The sequence below is a fragment of the Octodon degus genome, unplaced genomic scaffold (assembly GCF_000260255.1).
Source record: "Octodon degus isolate 3935 unplaced genomic scaffold, OctDeg1.0 scaffold00276, whole genome shotgun sequence".
Classification (NCBI taxonomy): Eukaryota; Metazoa; Chordata; class Mammalia; order Rodentia; family Octodontidae; genus Octodon; species Octodon degus.
Genome location: NW_004524852.1, coordinates 1,590,526 through 1,599,016, shown reverse-complemented (window position 1 = coordinate 1,599,016; position 8,491 = coordinate 1,590,526). Strand labels below are relative to the sequence as shown.

At 43.2% G+C, this 8,491-nt stretch overlaps 1 protein-coding gene across 2 annotated transcripts in view; it reads left to right on the top strand.

The window, feature by feature from the left end:
- Positions 1 to 110: 110 nt before the first annotated feature.
- Positions 111 to 8,491, top strand: part of CUNH14orf93 (chromosome unknown C14orf93 homolog) — a 26,439-nt gene continuing 18,058 nt past the window's right edge. For both annotated transcript variants that reach the window (XM_004646651.3, XM_023706928.1), the window contains exon 1: positions 111 to 172. The gene's annotated coding sequence lies outside the window, so the exon portion shown is untranslated. The remainder of the gene's footprint in view (positions 173 to 8,491) is intronic.

Sequence of the window (8,491 nt, the reverse complement as noted above, 5' to 3'; positions counted from 1 at the left end):
TCCCCCCAGCCGGCTCCTCGGGCGCGGCGCGTGTGCTCGCGGGCGGGGCGCCCGGCAGCTGGCGGCGACCAATCGGGTCGGGCGTCCGGGGAGGGGCGGGGCTTGCCGGCTCGGGCTCCGCGAGTCCTCCTTTTTGCACACACACGAATACAAAGAGCCATACGACCTTCGGGTATCCTTTTTCCATTTTTTTCCCCCCTCCTTAATCTTGTGTGTGTTTTCAAATTTTTTAAAAGTAGAGATCTGTGGCAGTGCTTGGGTGAGGAAACTGTTGCTAAGGGGAATTTTCTCTTTCCCCATTCCTTTTCCTGTCTCTCTTCCTCTTTCTTTTTCCTGATCAAGGTTTTAAATATACCAAGAAGTTGAGAAGCGGGATGGCCGTGTACAACTGCTTCCAGCCAAATTTATAGTTTTTGTTTGTTTTTTTTTTTTTCCTTTTTGCTATCACGTTTAAGAACTGGTAAATTTTTGTGGTTGAGGGATTTAAAATTTTAGCCGCTTGGGAAGTATAGATTTCTTTTTCTTTTTTTTTTTTTTTAAGGGGGCTGAAGGGAATTAATGTAAATTCCTGCCACGGGCATCATCTCAGGAAGCAGAAAGATTTGAGGCTCCCTCAGAAAGCCCTTTGGCGTTCGTTTTACACACCCTTCCCCAGAACCAAAAACAAGGGGCTTGGTTGTGGCAGTTGCCCAAGGCCAGTAGATTTAAAATATTGGGATAATTGGACACTGATTTCCCCAGGGAGAGGACTGTGTGTCTTGCACACACATTTTCATGAGGACATTTATGTATGTGTATGTGTGTGTGTATGTGTGTGTGTTAAAGCAAATGATTTCATAAAATATCTTGGGGTTTATTTGTGTATTATATGTACAATATGTGTATATGTACCATATCAAATTTTATTTTCAAAAGTGATTGCCTTTGGTTTTATGTGTGCAAAATAGACGTTAGAATGTGAACTTTTTCTGTTGTGCTCCCAAATGTGACCAAAACAAGATTTCATGAGCAAAGTAAAGCTAAGAGGAAATCCTAAATTTAAGCCTACTTATTTTCATTTTATTTGCATTTACAGTATTTTCCTACTCTTTTAAAGGATCGGATTAGTGAATAATTAAATAATTGCCAGAGAGTGTATAGTCTATGTTGTAAATGAGGGTAGGCAATGTACTGAATCTGTGGTTCAAAGCCGCCTTTAGTGATTGTTTTGCCTAAGTGGTTTTGCTTTTATTGTCTCACGTTCTTAAATGTACAGCTGTGTATATTTTGGCCTTTATGTGTGGTTTGGTTGGTGTGGTCCGAAGGGAAGGTCTCTTGGCTTTTTGACAAAATGATCGTTTCAATCATTTGGTTAGGATTTGTTTGAAAAGCTCCACAGCTGGTAAAGTATCAGGAAAAACTGAGTTCTAAGCGCATTCTTAAAACTGTTCACAGTGGTGTTGATGGGGGCCAAGAGGAGGCAAAGGCAAATAATAGGGATAAAAAATGCAATTTGTTATCATGTTGGTTTTTTAAAAAATTTCCAGTGTTTAATTGGGCATGCACACAGGCATGACACAGGTTCCGATTTAGTAAGTCCTCTTGCAGAATTATGCTGCAGTTGTGGAAAATCCTCCCTTGGTCTAAGACTCAGTTAAAAGTGAACTAGAGGCCAACAGGCTCAAAGCAGAGCCTGCAGCTGGAGAAGACCTAGTGTCACTTCTGCATTACAGGACCACTGTCACCTCGTAGTCATGCAGACAATATCCATATTCCTGTCTATATTTTCAGGTTGGAATGAAAGCACAGAAGTATGTAGGGGTGAAAAGGGAGAAACTAGAGTGTTGCAGGTTTAGTAATAACCCAAGTGATTAAATAGGGATCTACTCTAGGGTTCAAATTTAACTACAAACCTCAGTATGATGATAATCATGTAGTCCCACCCCTCAGCCATGTCCTACTCCATTTCAAGCAGTACTAAGACATCTAAGTAACAACTGCAATAAAATTATGTCTAAAAGTTCTTCAATTCATGATAAGAGAAATGAATCTGTGTGGGCTTTTCGGGTTTCCAACTTCTACTAAGTATTTTTATCTCCTAAAAATTCGAGTCATCAGTGTTTAATAAATACTGGCTCGAAAGTGGATCATTCCACAAGTTTAGACCTGCACAGCTTTCCAAAACTACTCAGATGCTGTTGACTTTGGTTACCTCAGCAGTGATGGGTATTTTTATGGGGTTCTGCTCTGACTGTACGCCTTACTACACAGATTACCACATACACGTAGCTACGCTGAAGGGAGTGGTACACAGCTCCACTTCCTAGGCTGTTCAGTTTCCACGTCTTGGGACCTAAGCTCGTATACAGTGTCCTCGCTTTTAGTTTCTTTGTGAGAAAGAGACTTCCTCGTGAGTTGGCTTGGCTTTCTGAGAAAAGAAAAGCAAATCTGAGCTCAGTAATTTTTTTCTTCTGGGAATCCGAGGTCCCCTAGAAATGAAAATTTAGAGCTAAGAGGAACTGCTTTTGCAAGCGTTACCTGAAACCAAGGCCGGCAGGCAGTAAAAATCAACCACCACCAGATTGTATGAAACCGACCTGAGGCCACCGTATTTGTAATCATGTACACAAAGCTTTGTGAACAGCAGAGGACAAAAGCGAGTAAACAAAAAACAAGCCAAAGATGGCGTCTAACGGCCTTGAAAAAGCCTCGCTGTCGTGTTCCTCCCTGAGGAGGCCCCTCCCCTCCTTGTCTCGTTGAGTGACTGGTCGTGTTCGCCAATAGCAACCCTGCTCTTGCACACCCCCGTCGCCCAAGCGCCAATCATCGCGGACCAGAGGGCAAGCGGGGCGGTGCTTTCCCGCGTGCGCGTGCTGGCTGGGTACACGAGCCGGCGCGGCCGTCTCGGCCGCCGCCCGGGGCTCGTTGAGTCAGCTGGCGGCGGCGCGGCGCACACGTGGTGGAACACCCGTAGGGCTGCCTGGAGTGGGGCCCCGCGTCGGTTCCTGCGGCGAGCTTTCGTGGCCATAGAACGTCCCCACGTTGGCTCGGCCGCGGGGCTCTCCAGAGCCGGGCGGGCATTGTCCCGCTCCTCGGGGCCCCAAAGCGCGCCGCGGTGGGGCTCCCGGTCCCTGTGCCTGACGACCGCTCTCGGCGGACTGTGCGCTCTCTGCTTGTAGCCGAATCACATTGCCGGTCGGGAATGGTTCTGCTGTCCCCCGTGCCCACCTTGTCATCTTTGACTAATATTTAATCAACTAACATTTACCGAGGATTTGGCTGGGCGCGCGATGGCGTTCTGGGAGCTCACTTTCCATTTTTCAGTTTCTGCAGAAATGCAGAAAGAGCACTTTTGTATCAGGCACATTATATGAAAATCTGGAAGCGTAAATTCCGGTCTTAACCAAGTTGCGCTTTGGCAGATGTAAATAAAAGAGGACTGTTTGCTCTAGGTTAAAAACTCATGTCCCACTCTACGACTAAACTTGAAATTTAAGAGATTACAGGGAATTTAGTGTTTAAAACCCTTCTGTCTTTTGGGTCTGCGGTTGTTTTGTACACCCAATAGTAAGGCCTTAAGGATTTTTTGCACTTCATTGTATGGGCCAGTCTTTTAAAATGTAGAGAAATTGTATTTTATGGTAATTTATGATTACCTGCTTACTTGTGATAGGACCTCATTTCTGATAGAAAGATAGGCTTTGAGAGAACCTTTAAACAGGCCAGCCGTTTCAAACCTTGAAGAGGAACAGCTGACCAGCATGGAGGAGCCTTTTTCCTTGAGAGGATCTTTGACCATTTTCCTTTTTTATTTCTTAAAATGAAGATTATGATGTGAATTGCCAGGCTTTCAGCAATCACGTTTAAGAAAGTCCATTTCTAGCCTGACCCTGAGCGAGCCAAAGGCCCATTATAAGAGCATATATCATCTGAGGGATACCACATCACACACATTTATTAAGTAGTGAGAAAACTTATTTTTCATAGTTTGGAGGTGAATTCAGTGGAGCAGAAAATTCAAACTCAGAATGGGGAGAAAGCAAGCAAGGGAACTGCCAAGAGTATGATATATTCAGTCCTGACAGAAATACTCGGGAGGAGAGGGATGGTAAGGATTATGAACAGTCTCACCCTGAGCTGTCTAAAGGAGATGAGTTTTCTTTTTTTATCTAAATATTTATGAAAACTATCAAAATTTTCTAGTCTCATTTCACATGTATTAAAATTAGACCGATACTGAAATGAACCCCAAATATATTTTATGCAAATTTCAGTTTAACATCTGCCAGACTGAAGATCTTTATTCTTTGTACTTGATTAGAAAAGTTGTTAGCATTTTCTTTAAAGTTTATTTTTTTGAATTTGAATTGTCATTCATTTATTTAGAATTTTTACCTCCAGAAAATCTTTTTTTTTTTTTTTTCAGAAAATCTTCATATAGAAAGATTATTTTTTTTTTCCATCTTTATGTTTTTTATGTATTTAGCACAGGGTCTACAGGGTTTACAGGATCTCACTACACAGATTGGACTCATAGTGATTCTCCTGTTTCCAGCCTCTCAAGTGCTGGGATTACAGGTGTGCACCACGACATCAGGTCTCAATTGCCCTCTCAGCGCACCTAAGCAGACACTTTAATCCACTGAGTTATCTGGCCCCTTAGAAAGATTATTTTAGGGCTGGTGAGATGGCTCAGTGGTCTAAGAGCACCTACTTAGAGCAAGCTTGGCAGAGCACAGGGACTGCGGTTCAATCTCCCAGCACCACATGCCAGCCAGCCCCACCCCCTGGTGGGCTGAGCTGGCCATATATACACACACACACACACATATAAATAAATAAATAAAATTAAAAAAAAAAAGATTATTTTAGAGGCTATAGTCTTGGGAATCCTAGGAATTGGCCTTCTCTATGCTAGTTAGGTGCTCTACTATAGAACTCCTCCCGCATGAAAGTTGATAGAATTTTACAAAATGCATGTATGTTGTTCTACAAAAATATGAACTCTTGGCTTATAAAATGTATGATCAGGATGGCAGTATAACTCAGTGGTAGATTGTCCTGAGGCCCTGGATTAGATGATTGGCATCAAAAAGAAAAAAAGAAATTTAGCTAGGTGTGATGGTGAGCACCCATATCCCAGCTACTGGAGAAGCTGAGGCAGGAGGATCCTTTAAACCCAACTGTTAAGAGACCAGGCAGGGCAACACAATGAAATTTTATAATTAAAATATTAAGTGAAATAAGTTACTAAGAATCTGAAATTGCAAAAGTTGACAGTATTAATATTTAATAATAATATTAGAGACATTGGAGCTGGGGAGATGGCTCAGTGGAATAAGCGCTTCCCTGGCAAGTGCAAGGACCTGAGTTCAATCTCCGGTTCTGCCACAAAAAAAAAAAATTACAGACATTGCCATGATAATTGTGTTAGCCCTGCTTTGCCAAGCAATTTTTTTTTTTTTTTTTTTGCTTCTGTATTAGTGAATTACACACACACACACACACACACACACACACATATATATATATTTAATTTTTTTATTTTTTCAGAACTGGGGATTGATCTCAGGCCCTTGCGCTTGCCAGGGAAGTGCTTATTCCACTGAGCCATCTTCCTGGCCCCTAAACAGTTATATATTTTGAGGACTTCGGTATAGTTTGGTGGAAGAGTGTTCATCTAGCACATACCAGGTTCTGGGTTTGATCCCTAGCACTGGCAGGGGTAGGGGAAGGCTATCCATTTTGAAAATGGAATCAAGTATAGGTATGTCAATAATGTTGGGGGCAGCGGGGAGATAGCTCAGTAGAATAAGTGCTTGCCTGGCAAGTGCAAGGGTCTGAGTTCAATCCCCAGTTCCACAAAAAAATAAATAAATAAAAATTAAAGATAAGAAATTCAAGCACTGCAAGCAAGCACAGGGGCTGGGGTTTGATCCCTAGGCCTGCCATGCTGGCTCCACCCCCGGGGTTCTCTGAGACAGCAATTGAGACTGGGCGTTCCAGCTCTTGGGAGGCCGTAAACAGGCGGATCACTACAGTCTGATCTAGTAGTGAGACCTTGAACACCCTGTAGGCCCTTCCCTAAAATACAAAAAGAAAGTAAAAATAAAAGTTCAAACCCACATGCACAGTTTAGCAAGAACCTAGCCCAAAATAAAACACAAGAGCTGGATGCGGCTCAATGGGATCCTGCAAGAGGCCTTGGGTTCAGGTGGTGGGGGAGAGGATGACAGGAGAATCTTAACAAAATAATACAATATCTGTAATACAGTTTGATTGATAATTGGAATTACTCATATTGAGAACAGTCTGTCTCCAAAACAAGAGCTTATTTTCCTCCCTAGCCCAATAAATTTGGTGACGATCAAGTAAAATAAAATGTAATTCCATAACCATCCTTCTGAGCACTCTGCTGTCCTCATCACAGTAAGATCCACTCTATGTTGTGGTCGTAACACTGCTCTTTATCCCCCTTGTTGGCTGCTCCTCCTCCGGCTTCTCTCTTTTTATTTATTTATTTATTTAGTATTTTTAGGGGTTTACAGGGTGTTAAGGGTCTCACTACTAGATCAGACTCTCAGTGATCTGCCTGTTTACAGCCTCCCAAGAGCTGGGATTACAGCTTTTCTCAGTGAAACTCTTGAATCAGCTTCCAGTACAGTGCTTGCTTTGTGATTCAGGAGACGCTCAGGCTAGGAGAGAGCTCACTGGTTCACTTGGTAGCAACAGTGATTCCGCCGGTCGCTTCAGATCAGTGGTCCAGCCCCGACCTTCCTCTCATGTTTGTTTTTCAGTCTTACTCAGTTGTTTTTAGGACATTATACAGATGTTGCCATCAGTAGAAATTTAACACACTAAGTAAACGTACCTTTTCTAATGTGCTGGGCCTCTCCTCAAAACTGCCTCATTTCTGTTATTTTGTCAGTGGTACCATCCTGTGGTGACCCTCAGGCATATATATGGTTTTTATTTTTTCTTCTTTTTGCAATACAAGGGATTGATCCGTCACATTAAACTACATCCCCAGCCTTTTTTTTTTTTTTTTAATTATATGTCTTTGGTACAGGGTCTCACTACGCAGCTCAGACTCCTAGTGATCCTTCTGTTTTCAGCCTCCCCATTGCTGGGATTATAGGCGTGTGCCACCACACCTGGTCTTGGTGGCCAGCTGGGCACACCTGTGTCAGGGCCAGCACAGTGCCAGGATTAAACCCCAGTCCCTGCACTTGCCTAAGCAGGAGCTTAGTTCACTGATGTATCTCACCGGCCCTTATTTTTTTAATTTTTTATTTTAGGGAAGGGTCTACAGGGTGTTCAGGGTCTCACTACTAGATTGGACTTGTAGTGATCCGCCTGTTTGCAGCCTCCCAAGAGCTGCACTTGCAGGCTCATGCCACCACACCCATTCTCAGTTGCCCTCTCAGGGTGCCCCAGGGGTGGAGCGGGCATGGCAGGCCCAGGGATTGAACCCCTGGCCCCTGCACCTGCTTCAGGTGCCTTAATCCGCTGAGCTATTTTGCTGGCCCTTATTTTTATTTTTTTGGTGGGACTGAACTCAGGCCCTTGTGCTTGCCAGGCAAGTGCTTATTCTACAGAGCCATCTCCCCGGCCCCCTATTTTTTATTTTTGAAACAGACTCTTACAAAGTCCCTAAATTGTCCTTACTGAGCTTAGACTTGAGATCCTCCTGCCTCTGCCTGCCAGAGTGCTGGGATTTTTTATTTTTTTTATTTTTATTTTTTGGTGGTACCAGGGATCGAACTCAGGAATGCTGGGATTTTATGTGCCATCACGTCCAGCTTTGTAATTTTGAAATTGTCATTAATGAATATCTCTGTCCTCCCTATTTATTAGCTAAAAAATATCAGTGCTTCCTTCAGGACGTCAAAAATTCATCTTCACAGTCCCCTCCTTATCAGCTCATTCCCAGGTCCCTTGAATGGTCTTCTCATGTTTAACTTAAGCTATGTAAGGTAGGGATTGGTGAACTACAGCCTGTAGACTAATCAGCCTTCCCCATTATTTTTTTTATTTTATTTTATTTTTTTTTGGTATGGCTTTCAGTCTAGGAAGGACCTCTACATTTATGCTGTGTGACATTTCAGTGTCCATAAGTACAGTTCATTGGAAAACAGCCCTGTGCAGTTGTTTGCGTATTATCTGCTTTGATGCTACAGGGGCAGAGTCTAGTAGCTGTGGCAGAAACCACCGGCCCATGAACCCTAAGTTGTACATTTTCTGATCTTCCTCAGAGATTTGTGGCCTGCTCTGAATTTCCTTACCTTGGCAGCCCTCTGGCAGCTCTCCTTAAAAGACTAGCGTGGCCCTGTGCTCTGACCTCATGCACATACTCTGTTAAATCTTTTTTTTTTCTTTCAGTTAAATCTTATAATATTTTTTCTCTCTAGAATGTCTCTCCAGGGGCTGGAGAGATGACTCAGTGGTCTAAAGCACCTACTTGGAACAAGCTTAGCAAAGCACAGGGACCGCGGTTTGATCCCCCAGCACC